We start from the raw sequence: 8,485 nt of genomic DNA, 5'->3' as shown, positions 1-8,485 counted from the left end.
CTAGTCATCTAGCTCCCTCTGCACGGGACTCTATGAAGACATGCACAAACATCTATTCCCCCTTTTAGGCGAAGGGATGTGGGGAACAGGGGAGCTATTGGTTTTTGTTTGTTTGGGCTCCTAGCTGTGTAAAGAAAAAGGTTTTAGTCTATAGAACAGCATCATAACAATAGCAATACCTGTGAATTTTTCCAATAGGCAATTTCAGGCTGCAGACGATGTATTTGAAAAACAGCCCAGTGTGCCATGATATTAAAACAGTAGGCCACAATGACTACAATATACCTGCTATTGATAATGAGATTACAGACTACAGCCTTCCAGCATTCTCCCCTCTGGGGCTCATCACTCAATTCTGTTGTTGGGGACACCCATGGCTGGACCTAGAGAAGGGCCCTGATGGTATAAGCAAGTCTTTTGCTCACACTTGGTGTAAGAACTCATGTGGCTTTCTAAGGACCAGGCAAGCCTGCCTCATCTTATATCACCTTAGGAAGCAAGTCTCTACAATAACTTGTTCAAAGTTAGAAAATCAGACTTCCGTGTGCACATCTGAATCTAATCATGGTGTCTACATGTACGGTTTGTCGGCTGTGTTGAAAGGCTGTTCTGTCTGCACAACTAGAGGGGACGCTGGCCAAGTTTGTTAGTTACTGGACTTTATGGCCCACGTCTGAAGTACTTTGTCTGGATTTGGGGGTTGAATTTTCAGAGGCACGTTGGCGGACTGGAGTGTGTTCAGAGGGTGGCCCAGGTCGTTAATAACAATAATACTACAAAATAACACCTGTTGTATCCTGTGCCAAGCGCATCACGTGACTGTCTCTTTTAATCCTCACAGTGTTTTACCTTTGAGCAAGTTGAAGATCAGAAAGCTCGAGTTGCCAAAGATTTACAGCAAGTGACCAAGGCTCTAAGGTCAACTATTTGCTTTTACCCCCTGACTGTGTCACGATGAAACTTGAAGCTGTAGAACTAGGGATGGCCGGACTGATGAAAAGAAGAGCTGACAGGAAGCTTTCAGGGTGTGCATGGGCCAGAGACTGATGTCTGGTATCTTCTTCATCCACATCTACTTTATTTTTTCATCCTTCCTTCCTTCCTTCCTTCCTTCCTTCCTTCCTTCCTTCCTTCCTTCCTTCCCTCCCTCCCTCCCTCCCTCCCTCCCTCCCTCCCTTCCTCCCTCCCTCCTCCCCCCTTTCTTATTTTGAGACAAGGCTTCTCTGTAGTCCTAGCTGTCCTGGAACTTGCTCTGTAGACCAGACTGGCCTCAAACTCACAAAGATAGACCTGCCTCTTCCTCCCGAGTTCTGGGATTAAATGTGTATGTACCACTACTTCTTCCTTGCAATGGGGTCTCAAAATAAATGTCGAGTTCCTGCGTTCAGCTAGGCTGGTTGGCCAGGGATTCCGGGGATCCCCACCCCTTTCAGGACCCGGGTGGCAGATGTGCACCACCACACCTTGCTTTTATGTGGAGAGCCTTAAATTCAGGTTCTCATGCTTGTGTCTCCCCAGCCCAAGCTGAGGAAGGTTTTATTGCAGTATATAGGAGCTCTCATCCTGGTGACAACTCAAGCAAAAGCTGCATGAGTGAAGAAAAGATTTCAATGCTAAGGAGCAAGCAAAATGGAGGAGATAACCAGGTTATTGTTTTAGTTTCTATTTCTATCAAGAAGGTGTCTCTTATGCCCACGACCTGTGCTAAAGGTCACCCCAGAGATGGACGTCAAATGTTAGCAGTTATCTCTTTCATGTGACCGAGTCTTTGAAGCTATCCGAGTCTTCGGTTTCATATCCTACCCACAGAACCGTCTGAAGGATCCGGTGAGTTAATGTAGTGGAAATGGTTTGTGCTGGATCACCCCACACATAAGAGGGAGCTGCAAACAGAAAGAGGAGGTGCTTTAAGCCCCTCTGAGGCTCTTTTTAACCTATCTAATGGTGTGGCTCAACCAACCTTTGAAGCTACTGAGTCAACCAGACATCTGTTGAGCAAATAAGGTCATCATAATTAGTAAATCACATTTATATAATAAATCCACTGGTAGCACTGAGGGCTTACTTTGAAATAATGATGCTCAAATATTTTAAGTTCTTTTGTTCCCTATATATGAAGTCTTCTTCGACTTTGCAGTCTAGGCAATATGAATGATTTCTATCCTATGGCTTTTTTTGAGATAGAGTTTCACCATGTAGCTCAGGCTGCCTCAAACTCATGATCCTCCTGCCTCAGTGCCCAAATTGCTGGGATCACAGGCATGCTCTGCTGACCATTCTTGATTATTTTTAAAGATTCCTTTTCTTGTCTTTGAACTAAGCCCTCCCTGCATTTCCTCCTCTGATATCTCCCCTATCCCCATTGTCTAGCAAATTTCTGCTCATCCCTTGCCTCCTACCCACGCCTTGGTGCCTGTCTCAGTCATCACTAATCCAGGATGTGCTTCCTAACCCTCCTGCATCCTGAGCGTGTCTCAGGCTTCCCTCCACGGTGCCCATGGCTTTCTGTGACACCACAACCATGGACCTCTCAACTCCCTTGGAAATGTTTCTTTAAATACCTTAAATATTTTCTGTAGCTCATAAAGTCTGGGAATCCAGGGCTTTATATGTTTTGCCCATGATTATATCCCCAGATATACAACCTTGTCTGGTATAGGATTCATGGGAAACCTGAAGTCATCGTTTCTTATCATGCAGACAAAACCCCGTTAAACGAATGACTTTCCCAAGATCTCACGAGGCAGGGAGAGCCAGGCTGCATATGGATCCTCACAGAATTCACCCCCCCCCCCATTTTTCTCAGGCAGAACCACACACCTCTTGTCAGAGTACTTTCCGCTTCTAAACAGAGAGCAGGAAGGACTGTGAACTGACATTCCTGAATGAACTCACTTATGTGGGTTGATTGAGCAAAATTTACTAAACATCTAGCCAAAGCAGGCGGTGAGGAAAAGAGCCCCTGCTTCCTGGAGGCAGGAAAAAGAGAGGTGGCTTTCTCCTCTGCAGGGAGTGCGGGTATTTAAAATCAATGAAGGTCCCATGTATTACAGTTCGGGTCATGAAAAGGTCAGATCATAAAAGTCTTTTGTGCAACTGAAAGAAAACTCAAGATTATATTGGGGACATAGCCACAAAATTTAACCATTGATATATCTGCTGAAATGTTCTTTGTTTTCTAGGAACGGATTTAACAGTTGCTGCTGGTTTTACTGATATAAAAGTAGTAACCCTGAAAATATAAGTCAAGTTTAGCTATAAAATCCAGTTCTAAACTCCCACGCCTAAGAATAGACCACGGAGCCAACAAATTGAAGTCGAATGATGGTTGCAAAATTGTCAGATAGGGAAGAACCACAGTTGATTTTAGCAACTCTTCCTCGGATTGGAACCAACGCTACTATGTGTGCGCACTGTGTGAGCACGGGTCTTTCCTCAGTTACTAATTCGTCAATGAGCCACCTAGTGTCTCTCCTACAAATCCTTTATTGAGACAATTTGCAGTGTCATAGAGAAAATTACCAGCTTCCACATTTGCAGTTTGGCTCACTATGAGTTGAGCGGCGTATTTGGGGCATCCTTGTGTCCGGAACATATAACAAAGGAAGAGCAGAAGTTGGAAGCGAGTGAAGATTAAGTGTCTGCTCATCCATCACTCCACAGTGAGGAATAGCAGAGAGCCGAGCATTCGTCTGCCATTCTCTTCAAGGGGAAAGTAAAAAGAGATAACTCACCTCTCAAATGAAGACGTATTTTTCTGGGAATCAATAGTCATAGATTATATTGTTATGCTTGGGTGTGAATAAATATGTCTTTGACTATATATTTCTACCTGACGGTGAAACTTTGAATACCTGCACCACCACCACCCACCTCTTCTTATAAGAATGGATTTGAGATAGGACTTCTTAAATCTTGGCATATATAAAATTTATGAGGCTTTATAAGCATGATTGTTATCAAAGTGATGATAATAAGTTGTGAATTAAGCTAGCAATACAAGTTTTTTTTTCAGGTTCAAAAAGGAAAAGAACGTGGAAGGAATGAAAGTAGAAATGAAGTGGAGGGCAAACCTCACACTGAAAACACATTCATACGTGTTCTGCGTGAGTTCACACGGGAAAGGCCTTCAGAGCAACACTGGAAAAGAGGAAAGTACAAGCCATCGCGGCTTCGCTCTCCAGGAGAGGGGAAGTACATTGTCGTATCAATACAGGCACCGGGTGTTCTTCCACTCTGAACGCCAGCTGTCCAGATTAACTCATGTTTTCAATTTTACAGAGTCTTTGTTGACTTTAACAAAAATAAAAAGCAGTCTTGAAAATCGGAAGCTGACAAATTTGACTTGAATGGACATAGAACTCTGGGCAAAGGAGTCATCTGGACTTTGCTGGACGCTCATTAAAGTCTGAAGCGTCCGTGAGGGGTTAGGGCACGCGGACACACTGTGCGCCAGGCTGCACAGGTGCGTTCCACTCCTAGAAACTGCACTATCATGAACCATGATGGGGTGCAGAGATGGCTCAGAGGACCAAGGGGCTTGCCACCAAGTCTGATGGCTTGAGTTAGATCCTAGCGCTCTTGTGCTAGGAAAGAGAACCGAGTCCTGCAAGTTGTCCTCTGAGCTCCACATGTGTGCCATGGCACACACACACTCACACACATTTGCACACACAAACTGCATCCACAAACATGAACACACAAAAATAAACAAGCAAACAAAGATTGACTTTTTTTTTTTTTTAAAATGCGTTTGGAGAGACAGCCCAGTGGTTACGAGCACATACTGCTCCTGCAAAGACCCTGAGTTCAATTCCCAGCACCCACACAACCTCCTGCAACCCCAGCTCTGGGAAGTTCTGCCCCCTTCTGGCTTCCACAGGCATCTGCACTCACGTGCACCTACCCACGCATACCCACACACGTATAAACAATTTAAAAGTAATAAAAACAAATCATTTTTGTGTGTAAGAGTAAGTGACAGACGTTGAGTGTGCCTCCAAATCTGCTATATCCATTAATACATAAAGACGTTTGGATGAAGCCTGCCTGCAAGACAGCAAGGGTTCTGAAACACAGAAGGCTCCAGACCAGACAGAATCTTGCCGAGTCATCAGAGAAAAATCATCATACACCTTTCCAGTGATAAACTTCCTCTGTGGCTGCTGGTGAGAATAGGCAAACAGGCTTTATTGGATGTTTCTGTGGGGCTTGCACAAGCGTTTGTTTCAGGGCTCCTGCCTGTTAATGATCCAGAGAAGCTCATGAAATGAAAACATTCACTGGAATCCAGTCTTTGAGCCGGGATCCACTCCTTGACAACGAAAAGGAAGGAAAAGCACTCCAAACTTCCCTGTCACTACGCAGGCAGAGAACTATTTGTCACAAGAGCCTTGGGTCCTGAGTAACAGATTAGCCACCTCCATAAAACTACTGTAACTACAGTCTGAGACAAATCCCCTGTTACGCAGAGGTCAGAGGTCGACCCGCATGGCAGGGAACTCTGAGCATATGTATCACTGGCCACGCGTCAAAGTGAGTTTTTAATTTTGTCAGGCATGAAAAACTGCCGCCAGATGGTGTCAAGATAATTCCTCTCTGTGTTAAAAACACACTTAGACATGGTCGATAGTCAAAATTAAGTAATTAGCCCAAACACCATACACACCTGGCACCATTCCTTTTGGCAGTTTGTGGGTACAGTATGAGGGCTTTTGTGTCTCCCCAGGTAAGACCGTCTCCAACTAATAGTTAGCCCACTAGCTAACACAGCTGGGAAGGAATGGGTTTCTAGCCGTGGTTCCTACCAAGACAGAAGGAGGAGACAGCATGGTATGCCAAGTTCTGAGGACCAATCAAGAGGTTCCTTCCCTGCCATCCCACCTCCCCCCTGTCCCCTCTTAGCTGAACGAACATTAACTCCCTCGTTTATGGGTCCAGGCTTTGCCATCTAAAAGGATTCTCTAATTCTTTTTTACATTTATTTATTTCGTGCATGCTTACATGCGTGTACACACGTGCACACTCCACACAAACACACACATGCCCACGCATGTACAGAACAGAGAACAGCCACAGGAATCATTCTCTCTTCCACCATGTAGAACTCTCAGAACAAACGCGGGTTGTCAGGTTGATGACAAGGGCCTTTGCCCACTGAGCTATCTCACACCTAAATTTTAAGTCACCATATTCTGTGGCTACACTTCATTCTTCAGTTAACTAGAAGCACAGCACAAACATTGGAACTCTTTGGATGTGAGAAACCGTTCGCTAGTGACTCACAACATTTTTGTAAACAAAAAGAAAAAAAGAAAAACACAGAAAGAAGGAAAAGAATGGTAGTAAAACGTGGAGGAAAATTAATGAGAAAACATGATGTGTCAGAGAGCACAAAGAGAAGTTACTATGAGTTAATGTGTAATATGTTGGGTTTTGAAATTATTTTTAGAGCTTGAATTACATTTAATGGTGCAAGCATCGGTTCAGCCCTGGTCTGTCTGGCATTTCACTGGCTAGGTGCAGGATGCAGGATCACAATTTATCTGGTTGATAAAGTAAAAATCACACTCTATTTTAAAATGCGGGCCCAAGGGGAAGGGTGGCATTGGTCACTTCTAGGCGTGGCCTATTCCACAATGCAGAGGGATAGCCTTCTGCTAGACCCATGCTGGGCACCTTCCATCCTTCCTAGGCATAATTGGGGCTCCTATTCCCCCCCCCCCCCATGGGCTGTCAGCTGCATCACCACGGAGCAAGCCTCGTGCCGTGTAAATTGTCAGCCTTATAAAAAGTTTTCTTATTAGCAGGTAGCCAAATTGTGGGAGTTCTGGGTTCGTTTCCTAGGGGGAAAAATCAGTGTGGCTAGGACTGTATTTCCCCCCACACCTCAATGAAGCACAATAAAGATTTTATTTTATGCTCCAATAATCACTGGCAAGAGCCTGGTGCCTCCTCCTGTCATCTCACAGGGAGCCAGCAGCACGTGAAGATCCGGGAATCGGGAGGTGGGGTAAAGTGAGGTCACAGCCGGCCACAGAAAACCATCCGGGCTTTGAACACAGAAACTGTAAAGGTCTCCTGTTTGGTAAACTTATTCTTTTTGTCAGGGCTGCGTATGGTTCTCTCTGCCGCCCCCCAAATCAGGCTGATTATTATTCTGATCACCGGGGAAAGACAGAGTCACATTAATTTGTAGTAATTAATGGCACCGACGCGTTTGACAGTGCATGTTAACAAGCCCCTTTGATTGTTTGGATCTCTAACTGGGCCCTTCTTGTTTGCGTCACCTCCAAGGAATTCATAATATCAAAGCTTAACGGCATCTGATACTTGTCAAAATGCAATTTATAAAAGTTTAATTCTTTTATTGATTTAGTTTGGTTTTGATGCCTGCAGAGTCAGCTCCCTTGACAGAACTTAGCGGATTCAAATGCTTGTCACCAGCTCGGTCTCCTTTTTACAGGGAACAATTGCCATAGGCCAAGCCAACAGGCATGGTTTAATTGCCATTAATTAAAAGCATAAATCTCTTTTTTCTTCAGTTGCTCTGCTCTTAAAGGGGGCTGCACACATCTCTCTTTTCCTGTGTTTGTCAGAACACCTCCTGGCAAGCAAAGTTAACCCGTTCCGTCTTGCTAAGTACTTTCTGGGATAATCTTTTGAAGCCTCGCTCCTGTGATCTGATATGAAATGCGTGCCGTTCGGTGGTAACAAACTGGATTCCTTCTTTATTGCAGAATAATGAGGTCAAATGAGTCCCTCCATGGGTTGTATGCATGCTTAAATGATTTTTTGCATCAAATTCCTTTTGACAGCAAATAAAACAGGAGCCAAGCAAAACATCAGCTACTTACAATTGGAAGGGAGGGGAGGAGATGGGAGGGAAAGGAGCTTTTAAAACAAAAATACATATGTGCTTTTTTAACATTAGGTGCAAGGAACCTTCCAGCAAAATAAGTCTGCCTGGTCATTTCTCAGATTGGAAGCAATTAGTGAGATTCTTGGGAGAAGGGGAAGTGCTGAGCTCAACAGAGCCCAAATGATTATACAGTAAATATTATTCCAGTCCCGTTTACCTTCTAGTATTATCATTAAATCTATTTCATTTAGAAGAGACCCAGGGATGTTGTGAGCAAGGCAAAAATAATGAGGAGAACTCATCGCTCACTTTGAAGGGGGAAGGTAAAGAGGGCGGAGAAAGTGAGTAGGTTCTTTTTTTTTTAACTTGCCCACAATTATCCTATGAAATGATTATCCACCAGGTTTCGCTATTCAATGGCGGTGTCAAAACAATTCGGTTTCCCTTGCATGCCAAGCGCCTTCTTGTCCCCCCCTCAGCCCCTCCGCTGCCGTGGAAGTGTCGCTGTAAGCAGATTATAGCTTTAAAGCATTTACACATATTAGTTTTGCTGCACCTGCCAGCCTTATAGCAGGACCGCCGCGCTGCCGAAGTCCTCGCTTTATTTTTTTAAAAGGAGGGAAA

The sequence above is a fragment of the Alexandromys fortis genome, unplaced genomic scaffold (genome assembly GCF_014885135.2).
Source record: "Alexandromys fortis isolate MF-2015 unplaced genomic scaffold, M_Fortis_MF-2015_v1.1 scaffold_87, whole genome shotgun sequence".
In the NCBI taxonomy this organism is placed as follows: domain Eukaryota; kingdom Metazoa; phylum Chordata; class Mammalia; order Rodentia; family Cricetidae; genus Alexandromys; species Alexandromys fortis.
Note: the sequence above shows the minus strand (reverse complement) of the source record.